Source organism: Cryptomeria japonica, chromosome 7 (assembly GCF_030272615.1).
Source record: "Cryptomeria japonica chromosome 7, Sugi_1.0, whole genome shotgun sequence".
NCBI classification, from domain to species: domain Eukaryota; kingdom Viridiplantae; phylum Streptophyta; class Pinopsida; order Cupressales; family Cupressaceae; genus Cryptomeria; species Cryptomeria japonica.
In genome coordinates this window covers 797,971,469-797,994,062 of record NC_081411.1, presented here as the reverse complement: position 1 = coordinate 797,994,062, position 22,594 = coordinate 797,971,469, and the positions used below count along the sequence as shown (strand labels likewise).

At 33.5% G+C, this 22,594-nt stretch overlaps 1 pseudogene; it reads left to right on the top strand.

Moving 5' to 3' along the window:
• The first annotated feature begins 1,707 nt into the window (after positions 1 to 1,707).
• Positions 1,708 to 16,100, top strand: LOC131057376 (expansin-A2-like; annotated as a pseudogene).
• Positions 16,101 to 22,594: the final 6,494 nt, after the last annotated feature.

Sequence of the window (22,594 nt, the reverse complement as noted above, 5' to 3'; positions counted from 1 at the left end):
GTAAAGGGAAACACCATAGTGGGAAGCCTACCCACAATCAAATAATACTTCTACAGTAAGTATTTGAGTTACAATTGAGGGGCCTCCACTTGAAGGAAGGCCAACAGCCTAGAGCACACTACTTATCACAAAAGGAATCTTACTGACTATATAGAAATCCAGACTATAATCTGGAAGAATGAATGAACTCCAAAGATACCATCCCCTATGCCTGAGTATAGTTTCGGTTAATCTCAATGCTGGAGGACTAAATTCTCTTACATAAACCCAACTCGATCTCCAATGATCGACCAAATCCTCTACCTGAATGATATTACATTATTCGTACAATACATATCCATATCCCATTCTCATTACCATGATCTGCAATGAGATCTTACATCATATATATACAAACCCTCGACCATAAACAATCAAGTCAGCCACCAAATAATAAACCAAATACATAATTACAAAACATGTCATCCTTAGACCAAACAAATAGTATTCAACCCAATAGACATCTTAGAAACACATCGAGATGTCCAATCCATGTGTTACATTAAGTCGGTCCATAACCTAGATCAACCGGGACCCAATATAGGTCCACATGCTAAAGCAATGATCTCCATCCACCAATTCTTGAACATGATCACCATCAGCATCCCAAATCTCCACCAGAAACTGCACTAACACCACTTATGCATATTATCAAAGATCTTCATCAAAGCTCTACCGGTGAAACCCTTCGCCAAAACCACAAACCAAGCTTGCAAGAAAACAGGATAGCATCCGATCACCAAACCAAAACCAACTCACTGAATATAAACTTGAGTATCAAGAATAAGCCAATTCCATAACAGAGCATACCAAATCATGCCAGATCCAAACCAACCGGAAACCACACATCCTACCGGGACCAGAAGGGTGTCGGTAAAGCATCCAAAATAGCTAGTGTTGACATCAATGACAAAAATCAATACAACACATATTCAATTCCTCCAAATAGCCAACACATGGATCACCTAGAAAAACACATCTAGCATGTATCCATGTTGTCTCTTTCCTTCTTCCCATGAACTCAAGCTTTTCTATTGATGGTTCATGGATGATGCATGCTTTTCTCTTTTATGTGATCACTTGTGTTCTTGAGATGACATTTTTCAAGAATGATAGTAGTGGTTGAGACATTTTGATATTGAGGTCTCTTTAGCTAGTTGACTTGAGGTCTTGTCTTTGGTCTTTAGCCTTTGTGTTGTGTGCCTTTTGCCTTTTGTCTTTATTTGTCTTTGTTGGCCTTTTTGTTTGTCTTCAGGCTTTTGTCTTGTTTGGTGTGTCCTTGCATATGTTTGAGTGAGTTAAGATTCTAAGATTGGGGGTTTGGTCCCTCGAAATTAGTGATTTCTTATACTCCTTGTGATTATGCTCCTCATTTCTCCTCTTCTTCATCTCCCTTTCGTCTACTTTACTGTGAGTTTTTGCATAGGCTCATATCCCTGCTAAAGGGGTATAAATCTAGCATCCTAAATTGCATTCCCTTACAATTTGGTCTACATTTGGGCCATTGTCTCAGCATTCATGGCTCAAAGCCAAACTAGGACCTAATTATGCTCATACCATTCAATTCTAGCCTCATTTCCACTTTTCACATCACATAGCCTCCTTGTTCCAACCCTTAAATGGGGTAGGAACATGGCATGGTGTCATGATCCTCAATAGGACCAGGGCATGGCGCCTTGGTCCTCCTCAAAAAGGACCTTAATTTGTTCCCTTTTAATGGTCACAATGAGTTGGCGGGAATGTGATCTCTGTGTCGGCCTATATTGGAAAATTAAGATGTTTTCTGATGGGTAAGTATAAAAGGAGGTACATCCATCTCATTTCATAAAAATAAGAGAATCATAACAATAAGGCTTTCAATCAATCCATATTCAAGAAATCTATCTTTCAAGCATTGAAGCATTCATCACCATGCATTGCTAGAGATCTTCAAGGCTGGATATTCTTCATTTATCCATTCTGGAGCAACATTAGATCATTCATATGCAAGCATGAGTGTGTGGTTAGGGTTCTGTCATATTCATGCCATTTCATACAATATATATGGTTACATTCAAGAAGAAAAGATCATTATCAATCATTGCACATTCAAGGTACATCATTCCATCATTTATTTTAGTATTTGCAACATTTCATTCAAGGTAAATTCCTAAATCAGGGTTTGACTTTGGCAAGCGCCTATTCCCAACTTATTTCTACTTCTTTCTATGTGTACAAAATAGGTACGAAGTTGTGATCTTCAGAATAAGCATTATTTACAATGATGAATTGATCCCCCATTGGAGTGCGAAAAGTTCGGAGGACCACGACGATGGGTGCCATGGTCTTGACATTTTAGGAGCTCTTTCTGGGAATAAGTCTGAATTTTCTTATATTTCTTAGATCCAAATTTGCGGCTCAACTTACAAAAGAGGGTTTATTAATTGATATTATTAAAACCCTCCCAATCCAATCAAAATTCTTAGTCCTAATCCTTGTTGGTTTGTGAATAGATCTATTGGATTGGAACCCTCTTTTGAAAGTAAAGGTCTTTAAGTTAGAAAATTACTGGTTTCTTCCTTACATGGTGGAAACCCTAATTTTTCACCATTACATCGATGATGGATCATGAAGTGTGATCAGAAATGTTGATGCAAAAAACACTTTGACAATCAAATCCAAAAGAAATACAAACAATCTCATGGATTGTGGAAATCTACTAACATTGGATATGAAATGACACAAGAACTAAGATAAAATGCTAAGGAATTGATTATATTCAACATAAAAAGAAAAATATAGAATTTAAACTCAACACAGAAAGGTGGAACAAGAAGTAAGATAGAAAAGGTACCTGCCATTGAAATATGGGTCTGAGAGTGGTATACTAGTGTGTTAGGTACCCTAGTCCTGATTGGTTTCTTGTAAAATGAGACTTCAAATCTTGGATCAAAATGCTCCTCAAATCTCACTCTCCAAAATTCATCCAAAAAGTGTTAGATTGGTGTGCTAATTGAGATATTTCATGAGTTTCTAATTGTTCAAAATCTAGAAATATAGGTCTAAGTCTATACTTTGCAAGTCTACAACTTTCAATACTTAAATCTATAATCTGCACTCAAAAAGGAGGGAAAAATGTTGTTTATTATAAGAAATTACCTATGTCAAACTTTAGGTAGAAATTAACATCCACTAAAACTATGATATGATGTGAGAGATATTACACCTAGTAGGGAAGAGGTTGAAAACCTCAAAGAAATGCTTAGTCCTCGAAGCCTTCATGAAAGGAGTATTTGGATTTATTTATCTAATATTTGGTTTATTTTTACTAGCCTACTAGATAATTTTGTTTACACATGCTATTTTTCATCTAGTGGGAGTTGTCATGTTCAATTAGTTGAACACATCTTAGGAGTGACTGGGGCGGGGCAGGGGGAGGGAGTGGGGTGAATAAGTCCATACCAAATACTTAATCTTTATTACTTAATCCACAAAATCTTTAACCTTATTCTTATTAGCAACAATGAAAGATAAAATAGTAAAAAACCATGCAAAAGATAACACCAAATTGACATAGAAAACCCAAACATGAAAAAACCATGGTGAAAGAACTCACAATATATGAAAATATTACAATATAGTTTTAGGATCAAGTTACCAAGGACACACACTGCTCCTTGAAGGACTTGTAGACTATAGAGCACAATTCTAGGACTAGAAACAAAGCTGGAATACGAAGATCACTCCTTGAGAGTAGGATACAATGAATATATGAATCAACAACAGGTAGGCCTTTAGTAATACAACCTCTAATAGTTTCCGAACATGAAGTTATCCTTGAATCATTTTCTCAAGTGACCAAATCCACAACAATCACCACACATTGACTTAGTCATAAATGAAATCTACAACTCATAATCATGTAGGCGTAACATGCTCCTTTTCACATACACACTTTAACATACACTCTCATACTCACACCATCAACATCAATTTTATCTTCTATGTATATGCTATCTTCTTCATTACAAAGATCAATTAGGTCGGCCAAAACAAAGGAGATATATAGGTCCTATCAAATCAGCCACCAATAAATAATTATGGTGAAAGAGGTCCAATCTAGGAGATAGAGAGGACCTTAAAATATATTAACACTTCTCTCCAAGTAGGTAGGAACAATCCATGTTCTATCAATCATCCTCCAAAGGACGATAACAAGGTAACATGTATAAACACCAAACAACACACCATAGGTTGGTCCAAAACATATCTTCCAGATGAGAAAGCCTAATGTGGATCCACACATGCGAATACATGACCCAAAATCAATGCAACACAAACTTCTAAGTAGGCAGAGACATCCATGTATTCATCCCATGCTAAAGAACAACCCTAGTCAGTTGAACCAAAGAAGTTACCCGAAAACAAAAATTCCAACCACCATGTGACAATATACATATCATCTGAGATCATGTAGAGTACACCAAGATGTTCAATGAACATTTAACACCACTCATAGATCCTTCCTACAATTATTCATATCAATATCATAGTGGCACAACATAATTGATACTAAACACGTCAATTTTGAGAGCCAATCAAATACAAAACACAACATCATTGCTTGTAGACCACAACACCATTTGATAATTGAACTAAGACACAAAAGAGACATTGTTAAACATGTCCTCCAAGTTGCAACACCAAAAATACAAACACAAACAAATGTAGAGAATTTACCAGACCACTTTTGATAGTGAACCATACTATCAACCAAGAATAATTACTAACTAGACTAGTTGCAACACCAGAGATAAAAAATATAGGAGTGTAATGTCCAAAAAACATAAAAACTATATCCAAGTCTGCAAGACCATATCCTCTAAAGTGAAGGAATGTAGAGCATTCTTCCAGGCAAACATGTCTACACATTTCTTATACCAACTTGCTCCATTAGACTTTCAGGTTCACCAAATAATTCTAGAAATAATACCTTCTCATTTAGTACACCATCTTCATTATCTTGTCATCCATCTAATAATCATCTTAATATCTCAACCTATCAATATATCATCATGGCCACCATCATTAACAATACCATTAGTATAGCCAACACAATATAAATAGTATGCGCAAAGGAGGTAGACATATATAGACCATATACAATTAACATCCATTTTTTCCTCTCATCAACCTCTTCTTACTATTTAAGAAAATTATGAAAACAACATACAAACAATAGCCATGACAAGCAATATACAATGTAGTCTCATCATCACATCGCCAATGATCTACTCCACCACACATACAGTCCATACATGTCAGTCATACCACTATTACCATCAAACACTTAACCATTGGAACAATCATTTCTATTCAATGCACTAATCAAGAATCAGTCATCTCTATACCACTGCATATCTGATAGGATAAATGTTAGAATCATGTAAGAATAAATATCTTCATCAACTCTCTTCATAGAGAAACATATAAATATCACTATTGTCGACCTTGTCACCAAAAGTATGTTAGATATCAACACAAAGATGGTGGACACAAAGAACAAAGCATCTTCTCAACATATCCATGAAATCTTGCACAATTTGTAATCATTTCTTTATAGAAGAACATATCAGACATACTCTATATTGTCCATAGTCTTCCTTAGAGTGACAACACTTCACCAAGAGAATCAACAACAAGCGGGTAGACAACCCATTTTAGATAACCATTAGCCAATCTTAGTGTAGACATAATACAACTTCACCATTACTATAGCAAGTGGGTTAGCAAGCTGGTAGTGTCAAATACCATATTCACAGGGAAACCTTAACATTATCTTCAATTAGGAACCACATCCCCAATGAAACCTCAATATCAATCAAGAACCACAAATACAACATATATTATCAAATAGATTAGGTTGACATCAATGACAACACATATTGCCAACAATCTCCCCCTTTGTCATTGATGGCAACACTCACTGACGTATACATAATGCAATATTCTCTGCTTCCATAGCAATATCTCTCATAGTATCTCTCCCCTTTGACATCAAGGACAAAGGGCACATATCATTACATGATTCAAGTAGAAAAATCTATATTATAATTTTCTTTTTCAATATCCACTAGCCAACCATCTACTCTCCCTTGCCAAAAGATCATCATTAGAAACCAAAATACGAAGGAATGCAAAGCACTACAAACACTATCAAACACCATCATCACTGAGTATACTTTTCGCGTACAACTTTCAGAGTACCAAAAATCAATTACCACAACCGAATCCAAAACTTGGTCAACATGAAAACATATCCACATACTAGCAACATACATTTTCAGAGCAACATCCTTCTGAAAAACACATCTGCAACAACTACAACACAAGCTTCCTAACATGACAATAAGGTTCTTCATCTTCATACATACATACCTATCTTCCACTATTTTGCTTTTGCAACACCTTCATAAATATATATCATTGCTCTACAACACCTTCACTCTGTGTACTATATTCAGACCAATCTGAATCACTGGGTTTGATATCAATGATGACATCAATGACAGCCAAACACATATTTCTAATGACGAGGTGGAAAGATAAATGGTCAGCTAAGATTAGAGGGTAGGTAGAGAAAATAGAAAAATATTAGAGAGGTGGTTAAAGGTAAATTAAGAGATGAATGACAAGTGTCATGGGGAAAAAATTAATGAATTAATTAAATAAACAAAGTTTTATTTAATTAATAGAAGAGGTGGGACCAATATTTATTTAATTTAGGGAAATAATAATTTAAATAAATAAAAAATACTTATTTAAATAAGGAAAGGTTAGATGTAGATTAGTGAATTATTTAAATAAATAAAAATCTATTTAATTAATAGAAGATTTAAGATAAAATAATTAAATAAATAAAATATTTATTTAATTAGGCTAGGACAATTTTAGGTGTCTATAGTAGCTTCACAATAATAAGTAAAATTCATGAAAATTTAGAATGTAAAGTTCATAATTTATGTGGAAAAATAGTGTAGCTTCACAATATTGTGTTTATTAAGGATGATGTCATGTACATATGAATAGTTAATGGTATGGATTTTTTATGATCTCATGTTATGCTTTTGAAGCCTTTAAATTTTTTTTAGTCCTTTTGTACATAACAATGTAGTCTATTTTTTAGTAGTTAGTTTCTTATAGAAAAACTAAAGTAAAGCCTCTCACTTACTTAGTTTTAGGTTGTTTAATTTGAATTTTTTCATTTTTAAAAAAAATAGATCGTAATTAATTAATTTATTTTACACAAAAATTAGTTCAAAATAGTGAACTACCATTCATTAAATATGTTATAATCTCTTATCCATGTGATTTTATAAATAGTGCTACCATTCATTAGATATGCTATAATCTCTTAGGACAGAATATCTCTTGAATACCAAGTAAAATATTTTGTGATAAAAAATAGAACATGGGACCTAAGTATATGGATTAGCCACAAAAGTAAATTTAAACACAATATTGTAGCTTCACAATTTTGTTTTAAGGATGATTTCATGCTCAATGAGATATTTGAATATGTAAAGATGAATAGTTATGGTTTTGAAGCCTTTAATTTTTTTTAAAGTCTTTTTTGTAGATAACAATGTAATCTATTTTTTAGTAGTTAGCTTCTTATAAAAAATTAAAGTAAATTCTCTCATAATTAGTTAGTTTTAGGTTGTTTAATTTTTTAAAAAATATAAAAAAGATAGCGAATAATTAATTTAACCATTTTACACACAAAAATAGATCAAAATAGTGTCACCATTCATTATATATGCTAGTATTTCTTATCCATGTGATTTTATAAATCTAGAAATGAACTAACCCAAGACATAATATCTCTTCAACTAATATTTTAGATTTTGTGATAAAAAATACAACATAGGACCCAAGTATATGGATTAGCCACAAAATTAAATTTAAACACAATATTGTAGCTTCATAATATTGTGTTTATTAAGGATGATGCCATGCACAATGAAATATATGAATGTGTAGAGATGAATAGTCAATGGTATAATTCTTTAATGATCTCATATTATGGTTTTGAAGCCTTTAATTTTTTTAAAGTCCTTTTGTACATATTGATGTAGTCTATATTTTAATAGTTAGCTTCTTATAAAAAAATAAAGTAAAAGCTTTCATGTAATTAGTTAGTTTTAGGTTTTTATTTAAAAAAATATATTAAAAAATAATTCATATGGTTAATTTAACCATTTTACATACAAGAATAGCTCAAAATAGTGCCACCATTGATTATATATGCTAGAATCTCTCATCCATGTGATTTTATAAAACTATAAATGGACTAACCTAGGACATAATATCTCTTCAATAGCATGTTAGATTTTGTTATTAAAAGATATATCATAGGACCTAAGTATATGAATTAGCCACAAAAATAAATTTAATAATAATGTTATTCTATATATAAAATATAATTAATTTTTTTATAAAGAGAAATGCACAAATATCTAGGTTTCTTGTATCCATCAATTAATGACATAAAGTATGGTAAACACATATGATTTTAGCTCTCAATCACTCTTAATCAAGAGGTGATTTAACTTATTCTAAATTAGAAAGAGGTAATCTTAACTAAATAGATGTGGCATCTAACTATTATCAATCAAGGAATTTTGGGGTAGTGGTAGCACTTGTGTACATTAAATCAAGGTATACATGTCACTATTACCTGCTTAAGTAAGAATGATCAAATAACCCATTATCCTAAGTAATTTTAATAATTAGATGCTATATTGCACTTAGGATGAGTACTATCTTGGGTGAACAGTTCTATTTACACCAAAAGAGACTCATCATTATACCTAGATGGATCTTAATCACATTAGATGCATACAATTGAATAGAATTATATTCCATTACTACAAACAAATAGATCATATTTTTCACATTAACTAGTGTAGAATGGCCATATCAGAAATGCTATATCATTTTTTCATAATGAGAGAAATTTGTATGATAGTATTGAACATGTCATAGGAGTCACTATAATTGATAATTTTTTGACTTATCATTATTTTTGGGGGTGGAATCTCTTTCTCTCTCTTATTTTTTTAGATAATTAAAATTAATTATTAGTTATGTCTATTTGATTCATGCAATAAAATCTATCCATTCCATGTATTATTTTGAATTATAAACAGAAAAGGAATTCAAGAATGATTAGGCGAGCACAAGATCACGATGAAGAAAATAGTGACATTTGAGAAATAAAACCTATGGAAAAATGATAGTATTTAAATTTATATTTAGGTCTAGCTCAAATTTGGATTCCTTTTAAAAATTACTTAGGTTACCTTAGATGTAGTAAGCGAGGGTCCAAAATTTATTAAATCACTAACTTTTAAATATTATCTTAAAGTTTTCCACATCTTCACCCTTAAAGTTAATTTTTAAAATCTAAATTTGATAATTTGAAAATGAATTTTATATGAACTTTTAAAACTACAATTTTTTAATCATCATCACAAATTTAATTTTTCTAGTATAGATAATTATGACATAAAATATTTATTAGGGTTTCTAAACTATTCTATCTTTAATAGACATAATGACACCTAATTTGTTTTTCTAAATTGTAGTAATGAATTTTAAAAATTCTTCTTTTTTATCTAATTAATTTAAAATTATATTTAAATAAATTAATATGACATAAAATTCATTTCAATTCCTACAAAATTAATTATCATATTATTTTTATGTTTTATAGATAGGTCATTCAATTTGTTATGTGAAGTTACATCACTCTATTTTTTAGCATCTTAATTATCACTTATGAGTGTGTTTTGTAGATGATGATCTTGCACTCATTAAATCCAATAATTTTAATCGACTAAATATCTTATTGAAATACCTAAATATTGGCATGTCAAGTTGGTTGAGAATATCTATATATAATTTGAAGTACATTTTCATTTTAACTTCAATGATATCTTGAAATAAGGATAGAATATAATGAAAAAAATTCCATACCTATAATAAATGAACCCATTTTGATGTAATATGTTAATGCAATTACATATCATTATTTGACATAGTATTGCGATAAGTTTGACTAGAGTTATATAACTAAATTTTGATATGTGATTAAAGTGGAAAAAAATAATAATAATGTTGTCGCTTTAAAAGTAGTGTTTATGGGTTTTATAAATTTGTAGTATTAAATGAACGATATTATTATTTTTTTGTTTTATTTTGATGGCATTTTAGTTCTTGGAAATTAGTAAGATAATTATATAATCATAAGAAATTAATTTTATATTATTATATTATATTTGTTAATCAATCAATTTTGTCTATCTCTATCATGCAATCAGCGAACTTTGTAATTATTTCAATCAATTCATCTCATTGAACATTTTCATCACATCTCGACGATTTATCAATATAAATAATCTATAAGAATAAATATAAAATAAAAATATGATGATATGATAGTAATAATGTAGTCTTAATAGATTTTTTGCTTTTTTCAATAGTTTAATAAAATTTTTTTTATGAAATTCACCTATTTGCCTAAGAAAAAAAATAAAAAAATAAAAAATAAAGTAATTTTTTAAGTGGAGTAATTTATTTGTATTTATTGCATAGAGATATTAAGACACTTGTATTTTGTCATACAAAAGGTGCAATAGGTCGTAAGGAAGTTTATAGGGATGAATAAAACAAGCCATTCCCGCGCAGTCAGAGGATTTGTTGTTTTATCAATCTCAATTACCTAGAGGAGATATCATACAGACATTCAGTTCGACAAACTAGACATTAAAGACATTGTCTAAATCAGAAGACCAGATCACCAGACTGGTAAACATCTCCAACAGAAACACCAGGATTTATTTAAACTTGTATAATGACCTCCGGAAAGTGGGCCGTTAACAGCGGAGCTAAAACATTCCCTCCATCATCACTAGAAGTTTGCTTTTATTGTTTTTCTGTTAAAATTCTCGGTAGTGTGCAGCCAATTAGAGAATTGCCGACCTCAATGTGATACACTATATAAAAAACTTTCTTCCATTAGATGTACAAACCTGCACAGCTTTTGAGAAACCAAGTAACAAGAAACATTGAGAAAGGAAGGACTTCACAATACAAAAGATAAAAAAGAATGGCTTCTGTATTGGCACATACAGTCGCTTTGGCAATACTAGCATTAACATTTTGGTGCATCCTTTTCCCAGCTTGCGCACGCGATGGCCACAGTCATTTCCACGCGAAGCAGCAGTGGCAAGACGCCCACGCCACTTTCTATGGAGGCTACGATGAGTCTGGAACTATGGGTATATTTACATTATATGCATGTGCAAAATCTTAAAAATTCAACGCATTTCGTTATAGATTTAAAAAAATCCGGTTTGTATTGAATGCACAGGAGGTGCGTGTGGGTACGGCAACCTGCCCGCGCAAGGGTACGGCATATACACGGCTGCTCTGAGCACCGCACTGTTCAATGATGGGGTGAGCTGCGGAGGATATTACGAATTGTAATGCAAGGCGGAGGAGGATCCGCAGTGGTGTCTGCGAGGGAAAACCGTCACCGTCACCGCCACCAACTTCTGCCCGCCCAACTTTGCCCAGGCCAACGATGCGGGCGGGTGGTGCAATCCTCCTCTCTCACACTTCGACTTGGCGGTGCCTGCGTTCGAGCAGATTGCGTTATACAAGGGCGGCGTTGTACCCGTGCGGTACAGACGGGTGGAATGCGTGAAGAAGGGAGGAATGAGGTTTACCATATTGGGGTCGCAGTATTACCAGATGGTGCTGGTTTTGGAGGAGCCGGAGACGTGGTGGCCGTTGTAAGGAAGCAAATAGAGTAGAAATAAAACAAGAAACACATAACACAGTGATTATCGTGGGGAAAACCCATACGGATGAAAAACCCCACACTTTAAAACCTGCATAGTATATTAACAAATCAACAAGAGATTACAATACATTTGTAATGCAAGTTCTTACAAGAGCATCACCTCAACTCAAGCTCAGAGAGACTTCACTAGCATCCTTCTAGCACCCAGCTTTGCAAACCAAACTCCATCATACAAACTCCTCTCGAAGCCCTCATTATATAGGAATTTTACAACCTGGAAACCATTTGTGGTTTTACAATACCATGGGCAAAACCTCCATGACATGTGTTGCCCACCCTTGACATTTGTTTTTCCAAGATAAAAAAACCAGGTTAAAAATAGTTACTCACGTCCAAACTCTTATCCCCTATTTTTGACCCTCATAATTAACATGAAATGTATCATATAATCTCTAAAAATGGCCCTCCTATATTATACTATGGACAAGGCATCTTTTGACAACTCAAATACCTTTTTTCAAGGCACCGACACATGGAAAACCTCCCAACTGCATTTGAAACAATTTACTAAAAATTGCAAGGTTGAGACACATGTATCTCAACATTCTCCCACTTGTCGGATACCTTGCAAGAGTCAGGGGATCCATATTACCATGGACTCAACAGTCAGGGGCCAAGAGGTCCATAGACTCCGAAAACCATCTAAACTTCTCTGTGCTCATGGGCTTAGTTAATGAATCAGCAACATTCACCAAAGTTTCTACCTTCTCCAGCTTCACCCTGCCATCCTCAACCATATCTCTCACAAAATGATATTGTACATCAATGTGTTTGGTCCTAGCATGAAAAGTTGAGTTCTTCACTAGGCAGATTGCACTCTAACTGTCACTATAAATTGTCACTGCACCCTGTTTAAACTCTATATCTAAACACAATCTCTTAAGTCAAATGACTTCTTTGCAGGCATGAGTAGCTGCCATATACTCTGCCTCTGTAGTGGACAAAGCGACTACAGCCTGTCACTTGCTCATCCAACTAATTGCACCACCAAATAATGTAAACACATATGCACTGGTGGATCTTCTTCTATCAACATCAGTTGCCCAGTTTGAATCCATAAAGCCTCTAATATCCAAGGAATGTTCATTTCCTATTCCATGAAAACATATAGAGTACTCTGAGGTACCCTGCAAGTATCTAAAAACTCTTTTTACTGCATCTCAATGTGCTCTTCCTGGATTAGACATGTTACGGGAAAGAACTCCCACTGCTTGGGCAATATTTGGTCTTGTACAAACCATAGCATACATTAAACTTCCAACAACACTTTGATATGGTACTCGACTCATCTCTTCCATCTCCAATGGGGATGTAGGACACTGTGAACTAGAAAGCTTTGTTCCCATTGTAACAAGAACACTTAATGGTCTAGAATCCTGCATATTAAATCTTCTCACAATAGTACCAACATACTTACTTTGGCCTAGCCAAAGCTTTTTGTTTTGTCTATCTCTTACAATCTCCATTCCCAAAATGTGTCTTGCTACACCAAGATCTTTTATATCAAATTTTGCCGAGAGTTGAGATTTTAATTCTACAATCAAACATTTTCCTTTCCCAATAAACAACATGTCATCAACATACAAGACAATAACTAGGAAACGATCGCCATCAGATTTGAAATATATACAGTGATCAAATTTAGACTGCACAAACCCCAAACTCAATACATATGTATCAAACTTTTGGTACCACATCCTAGGACTTTGTTTTAAACCATACAAGGATTTCTTCAACTTACAGACCAAATTACTTTTACCTTTTACCACATTGTTCTTTGGCTGCGTCATATAAATTTCTTTCTCCAAATCTCCATGAAGGAAAGCAGTTTTTACATCCATTTGTTCGACCTCTAGATCATAAGCTGCTGCAATAGAAAGTAAGAAACGAATGGATGTCATTTTGGCTACAGGAGAAAAAATCTCACCATAATCTACTCCCTCAACCTGGGAGTAACCTTTTGCAACCAAACGTGCTTTGTACTTCTATATTCTTCCATCTGAACCTATCTTCCTTTTGAACACCCATTTGCAACCAATGGGCTTTCATCCTTCAGGCAATTGTACAAGGTCCCATGTGTCATTCTTTTTAAGAGCTGCCATCTCTTCATCCATGGCAATTTTCCAAGACTCTGAATCATTCATACCAAGAGCCTTTTTTATAGATTTCGGTTCATCAATATTAGCATTCAAAACAAATGTACATCTCCAATCATTAGGAGAATATCCATACCTTTTAGGTGGTTTTCTTTGTCTAGTGGACCTTTGAACAAGTTCAGGTTCAGGTTCTTTTTCTTCCTCTGATGATGCAGAACTTGTAGAGCTCTCATTAACTTCCTATCTTTCTAAGGGCCTTGATTCAACTTTTTTAGGTGTAGTAGGTAGTTGAATCACATCTTTCTTTTCTTCCTTTTGTTCTGGCTGCACTGTAACAGAAGAAGACTTAGTTTCTCTAAAAATAACAGTTCTGGAATAAAATACCTTTTGTGCAACAGGATCCCAAAGCTGGTATCCTTTCACACTATAACTGTATCCAATGAATATACATTTAACAACTTTGTTATCAAATTTTGTCTGCTTCTCCTTTGGCACATGAGCATATGCCTCACAACCAAAAACTCTCAGATGACTAAGTGAAGGCTTGTGGCCCGACCACGCTTCCATTAGCGTTTTATCAACAAGAGCTGATGTAGGAGACCTGTTTATCAGGTAGCAAGCAGTGGCTATAGCTTCAGCCCAAAACTTTTGTTCTAGACCAACACCACTTAGCATACTCCTAGCCTTCTCCATCAAGGTCCTGTTCATTCTTTCTGCAACTCCATTCTATTGTGGAGAATACGGAGTTGTCTTCTGTCTCTTAATACCACAATCTTTACAATCCCGCAATACAGAAATGAAATATTCTGCACAAGCTCCCACTCAAACCTTGATTAGCTCAAAAAACCCTGTACCCAACAAATAGAACCAAAACTAGCCAGGCTCTAATACCATTTGTAAGGAAGCAAATAGAGTATAAATAAAACAAGAAACACATAACACAGTGATTATCGTGGGGAAAACCCATACAGGTGAAAAACCCCACACTCTAAAACCTGCATAGTATATTAACAAATCAACAAGAGATTACAATACACTTGCAATGCAAGTTCTTACAAAAGCATCACCTCAACTCAAGCTCAGAGAGACTTCACTAGCATCCTTCTAGCACCCAACCTTGCAAACCAAACTCCATCATACAAACTCCTCTCCAAACTCTCATTATATAGGAATTTTACAACCTGAAAACCATTTGTGGTTTTACAATACCATGGGAAAAACCTCCATGATATGTGTTGCCCACTCTTGACATTTGTTTTTCTAAGATAAGAAAACTAGGTTAAAAATAGTTACTCACGTCCAAACTCTTATCCCCTATTTTTGACCCTCATAACTAACATGAAATGTGTCATATAATCTCTAAAAATGACCCTCCTATATTATACTATGGACAAGGCATCTTTTGACAACTCAAATACCTTTTTCCAAGGCACCGACACATGGAAAACCTCCCAACTATATTTGGAACAATTTACTAAAAATTGCAAGGCTGAGACACATGTATCTCAACAGCCGTTTCCGTGAAGGCCAAGGACCCGCAAATCCCTAGTAATTCTGGCGGGCAGAGTCTAAAGCGGAATTGGGGCCAAAATTGGCAGAGCCATTTGAACGTGATGGGGCAGATGTTGTCTTTTAGAGTCACCACCAGCGATGGGAGGAGCATCATTGCCCGTGGGGTGGTTCCCAACTCGTGGCAGTTCGGCCAGACTTTCAAGGGATGACAATTCTAACCATTTTTAGTAGCATAAAAATGACAGAGTTGTCTAGATTTTAGTACCATCTGTGCATATTGCAGCGAGGCGAAGACGATACTGCGGAGGTGTTCCATGTTTCGTGCCTGCTCGTCCTCGCTATTTTCCTTTCTTTTTTTTCTGTTCCAGAGTATTTTCTTTCTTCGAGTAGGTTAGAAGTTCCATTATCTTTTAGAAATCGATTGTTATTATATGTGGATGTAGATGTGTGAGTTTTTTTATCACATATATTAGAGTATGGGTTAATCCTTTTTTAGGTCAACCGCTACTCAAATTAGCTTCAAAGTTGTAAGATGAAAGATATCATGCAAACAATGTACAAATTTCTTATATGATTATGGTGCAATAAGTTCCATTTAAGCTACAAATTCAAATATTCTTTTGTTGAAGTTTTTCTTATGCATTTCATTTGTTAATTAAAAGTATATTCAAATGTTCTTAAATAAGAAAGGCAACATCTTTTTTAAATAAATGATGTGTAAATGATAAATATAAGAAAATTTGTGTTTAAATAAGATAAAATGTATGGAAGTAAGTGTATATAAATGTAAAATAAATTGAAATAAACATTGGATCGAGAGTCAAACTTAGAACAAGAGTCTAACATTTGCTAATATGGAATTCTATTATGACATTTCATCAAAAAAATTCTACAACTAAATGAGAATTGATATTAGTATGTAAATTTATTAATTAATTTTGGTCTCTCTTTGAGATGAATGTGAATCTAAATTAACTAAATATTTCAAAGTATGTGATCATTCTCAACCAACATGAAAAGTAAATAACTAGAAATTTCAAAAGAATATTTGATCCACGCAAATTAATGGACTAATTCGACATAAGATCATCATGTGTCAAACAACACACTTAACTAGCAATAGATTATTAGAGAAGCAATGTGTGACATGAACACTCAAAATTCTTTAGGGTTGTTAGAAGCTATAGAGCTTATGATTTATTATATTGTGGCTATACTTCCACTTGTTAGAGATGAACACCACATCGAATATCTAATCCAATACAATAGTGTTTCATAGTGTGAATAATGGACTCCTATGGAATCATTTTCATAATTTTTCATAATTTTTTAAATCTAGTGGTGCCCTATTGGTTGAGGTTGTTAGTTTAATAAAATGTGTTTCCTACTTCACAAGGGAATCTTCTTAGGGATATTTATTTATCTTTATGTGAAATGCAATAACTATCTCATCAATGCAGTGATCAATGATTCCAGGTCCCACATAAGTCCATGAAAAATTATTATTGGTTAGAAATTGTATTCATGTATTACCATAAGTTTATCAGACACTCTTAATTAGGAATTTATTTTTTACTATTATTTTGTCAATGTTATGGTATGTATCATAATATTTTTCTATTTTGTTTATTCTTAGCAAATGTAAATGTATATCTTCTACTATCTTTATTTGTGATAAATGAATGAGTGAATGAACCTCTTCATTTTTTCATGTTTTTTTTTCTAGTATATGATTTTAAAGAAAAATCCATTTTGTAGAGGAATTACAACAAATAATTTTGGATTTTGTATCTAGCTACCTATTATTCAAAATGGTATCAAAGCTCAAAATATAATATATTTTACTCTTTTTTGGGTTTCACCAAAAGATTTCCTATGAAACATCCTAGTATAAAACATACCCATCATCATGCTTAAAAAATGTCAAAAGCCTTGAATCTATATAAAGCATGTAAGATTTAGATTTAGGATCTTTTGGGCCAATCTTTTTTGAGGTTCTATGACCATGTGAATACTATTTTTGATGGTGAATAGTGTTTCCAAATTGAATAGTAGTTTTGACATGAACAATGTTTTTAAATGTGACTTGTTTCTATAGTGTGAATAATGTTAATGATTGTGAACAATGTTTTCAAGTTAGGAATCATGTTTTTAGCCTATCCTTTCATGCATAAGGATGAATTTTTCTTTAGGGATACTTAATATCACATCAATATCTAATATTTTTAGTTTTCGTAGGTTTCAAAAAGATGCTTTTGAGTGTTTCATAATGGTGTTGACATTTTTTCTCAATTTTTACAGCCATCTTTTTTATTGGAGTCCAAATCACCCATTTTGACTTTGGTCATTTCTTTGAACTAAAATCTCACTTTTTTTCAAATGGATATTTTTTGGAAATTTATTAATGAGATCTTCTCATTTATTGATAATTTTTTTTTTCTGAAGTTAGCCCTAGGTAATCTTTTATTCAATTTATTAGTTATTAAATTTTGGTTGATGTCCTAAAAATTTTGGTAGTAGGAAATGTTTTATTTTCATCATTCAATTTGATTTTGACTTATTGACATGTATTAAAATTATTTATCTTTAATTTATTTACTTGAGGAGAGTATCATGGTTTTTTATTCTCTCTTTTTAACAGAGATTCTAAATAAGGATAATTATGAGTCTTGACAAATGGGATTCCTAACACATTTTAGGTCTAAGTAAATTGTTTTCCTATTCTTTATTGGTTCATTCCTAAACTAGATACAATTGGAAGGAATTCATCATGAGGAAATAATATTGATCATGTTCTAGGATTAATTTGTTATAGAATTTTTGATTAAGGAAAAATGAGGTTTTGAGGGGATCCCAAAACATTAAGTACAAAGAGCTGCCAATAGGAAACACATTGCCAACCTACAACTCAACATCAACAATTTTTTTTTTTAAAAGACCTCTAACATAGCAAGCCTAAAACAAAGAACAACAAAAAAATAACATGATTTTCTTAATGCTTCAGTAACTTCAACTTCCATTAGGTCCAGACTCTATGACAAGCTACTTAGATCATGTAGTCTAAACTTATCCCACTCCATGTTCTTTTTGAGATTCCATTAGGTTCAAATGAGGGAAAAATGGAATGGATAAATTTTCATACCCATACCAATTATCATTTAGGTTTGACCCCATTTCAATGAAATGTGTTATTACAATTACATATTTATAATCATCATAGTCTTATACAGGTTTGGCTCATTACACAATGCTTACCCCTATCCACTTCAATTATGTTTAAAACTATTTCCTTTCATTCAACCTTATTTTGTACATATTTAGACACACATTCGTTATATTCATCATTTTACATCCATTATTTAACTACATTTATACCCATCTCCACACATTTGTTTATTGCCTTGAAACTTACACTTTTTTATCCTTGATCAATCCTATGATTTTCCTCATATTGTTTGATGATGATAATTAAGAGGATCTTGAATATTTTGAAGCTTTTAAACATTGTAATGATAAAAGGGACTTCTCAAGTTGCAATTGATGAGTTATTTTAGTCTTTTGGACTTAAAACTTCTAACTAACCAATCACATAACATAATTTAAATGTTGTAAAGGAAATTAACACAAAACACAACACCGGATTTGTACATGGAAAACCCAATATGGGAAAAACCACAGAGAGAGTAATCTCTCAAGTATGATGCAATATATAATTGGTTACATAGTACAAAGGGGTGGGTCACTATCGGTGGGGGCTCACTACTAGATAATGAATTACAAAATTGAACTATTAGAGTTGCATCTGACATATGCATAAATTAGAGTTTTGTTGAAGTGCACAAATTGCTTTATACATCCACTATACATACACCGCATAACAATATTAATATCTAGAAATTTTTTGCATATACAATATGTACCCAATATTTGTTTTTCAATAACGATATATCTCTAACTCGCAAAATTGATGTTTATATATATCCATACCAAATATTCTAATCAGTCGACTCAATGAGAAAGGGGTGAGACCAAAAAAATCCACACGCAATAGTATAAATATCTTCATAAGATGTCAACTTCAAGCTTATCCAGGAGTACTTTACAAAACACACCTCCAATATATCTTGATAGGACCGGATCCAAAAATGCCTTGTAGATTATGCCTTCATCACATCTGGATGGGACTAGACCCAAAAACCTTCTGGTAAGGTAGATACCGGACCACAAAACTGTTGGCATATGGACACTCCAATGAGACATTGTGTGTGATTGAAGGTTTTGTCATTGATGGCAACCTTGCAATCCTATGGCACCGACAAAGACATTATACCAGCAAAGCATTACACAAGCAACCTTGCAATCCTATGGCACCGGCAAAGACATTATACCAGCAAAGCATTACTCAAACAGAACAGTGCACCGACATCAACAAAATCTATGACACCCTATTAGAAGATGAGAAAGGACAAATTGAGGAAAGTGTTATACTGCACATGGACATGTATAAAGTTTTTTTGATGCAAGTCCTAAATGAAATTCCTGATGAATTATATAAGAGACTTGAGACCAGAAGGCAAGGAATAATTGAGTTGGATAAGAAAATAAAAATAGAAAAATTACTTGCAGTATACCCGGCCAACTCACCTAAGGAAATTGATGATTTGATAGCTTAGGCCAACCGGACAGTCTTTTCCACTGCACACCGACAAATATTATTAATGGCAGGTAGAGTTACTGAAGTCTCAACTGAAATAGAAGATGATTGGGATAGATTCTTGATTGAAAAAGAAAAACAAGAAGAACATATGAATCCCAAGCCCATTCTGGTATATCAAAAGGACAAAGGGAAAGGTAAAGTTGGTGCACCGCCAAGTATCAAGATTAGAGACAACTTACCCCCACCTCCTTTAAATACTCCACTAGTAAAAACAACTGCAGAAGATCAACCGGCAGCTAAGAGCATGGACACAGAGGATAACAATCCTAATCCTGAAGTCCTATATACTGTGAATGTTGATACTCAAAAAATCAACATAGTGGTAGATAAGGATACCACAGATAAATCTGATAATAAAGAGCAACTGGCAATAGAAAACCAAGAGCAATCGGCAGCAGATTCAGAGACAAAGAGGGAATCTGGAACACAAACAGAGCAACCAACATAGCTAAAGGCTCAAGAACAGATGCCACCGGTAAGAAATGATGCAAGAAAAACTATGGAGACACAAACAGACCTACCAGAGGTCAATACCAGCATGGTCCCTTCCATTGGCACTCAGTTTACTGGGTCATCATCAAATGTAATAGAGGTATTGCTCGATTCTATCAAGAAAATAACTAATTATAGCTCACAAGCATATAAAGCAATAGATGATTCAATTCCAGTTTTGAAATTAATAGCTCCAAATTGTAATATGGCCAACAAAGATTCTTTAGGCCAATTGTATACACTTTGTAAATATATTTCTTGAAATTTTGAGCAAACAAAGGTAGAAACTATAAAGGAAAGTTTAGAAAAAGAAAAAGAAAAAATCTTTGAGGAAGGAATAAAGAAGTGTAACAGGGAATTTGACACACTTCTACCGGAACTGTGTAATTTATTAAAAGAATACAAAACTCTGTATAAAGACACCTGTAAGATAAACTTTTTGACCACGGATGTAGACAAAAAGATAAGCAAGGTACAGGAAGAGATCAATAAACTTGCTGATAATTTTGTTAACTCAACCGATACATTATCAGTTTTTGAGGAAAAGATAACAAATTTTGAGGATGAATTGCTTAAATTAGAAAGAGAAAAAGAGAAAATAATAAACAAGGCAAAAATTTTGAGATCTAAACTAAGTCCAAGATTGGACTACTTAGCATCTTTGCATAAGGAAATCTTAGAGGCACTAAAATAGGGTAGCAAAACACCGGCAGAGCACTTGCAACATCTCACCGGTACAGTACATAGAACTAAGATAGCAATAAAGGAGAGCAAGAAGTTTATGGATGGTATAAACTTAATTTTGGGAGATATTCTTCAAATAATAACTACCCAACTACAAGGTTGAGGTTATGTATTGGTACAACTACAAATCTACTAACCTTTGTCATTGATGCCAAAGGGGGAGTAGTAGATGAGAAAATTCAAAACACAGGGATCACATGCTCAGGGGGAGCCCTCATATTTTTGGTAACATTTTTTTTGGTATACACATTTTTGGATATCTTTTTGAAATTTCTCATGAGTGTTGCCATAAATGCCAAAGGGGGAGATTGTTGGCATATGGACACTCCAATGAGACATTGTGTGTGATTGAAGGTTTTTTCATTGATGGAAACCTTGCAATCCTATGGCACCAACAAAGACATTATACCGGCAACGCATTACACAGGCAACCTTGCAATCCTATGGCACTGGCAAAGACATTATACCGGCAAAGCATTACTCAAACAAAATAGTGCATCAACATCAACAAAATCAATGTACACCGGCACCGGCACAGAAGATGTACACCGACACAAAAGGAAATATGTATACCGACACAGAGGTCGACAAGATTTTTGATATGTAATATTTTGTTTATCATTGTAAGCTGACTTGGCAAATTGTAAAATGACTCTTGTACATAAAAGAGATCATTGTAGGCATTTGTAGGATATGGAGAGAATGTAATAAATAAATTATAAGGTAGACCTAATGTGCGAATTGTAGGTCAAGGGTATATGTAAAGAACAGAGCAAGAACCGGTACTGAATCTGCCATTGAAGATGCTATTGTAAAGCAGTACAGAATATTGGACTTGTGTAAATCCTCTTTGTAAGTCAGTGTGACTTCTTGTTGAGCAGTGAGTTCTAGGCAGTTGGCCTTCCTGCATGTGCAGGCCCCTATTGTAAGTAATATTCTCTTATTGGCCAGTAAGTGAATATTGTGGGTCACAAATCCCACCAAGGTTTTTCCCACACCGGGTTTCCTCATTAAACATCTTGTGTTATGGTGTTCTTTTCATGTGGATGCTTTTGATTTTGTTATTTGCATTAATTCTTGCAT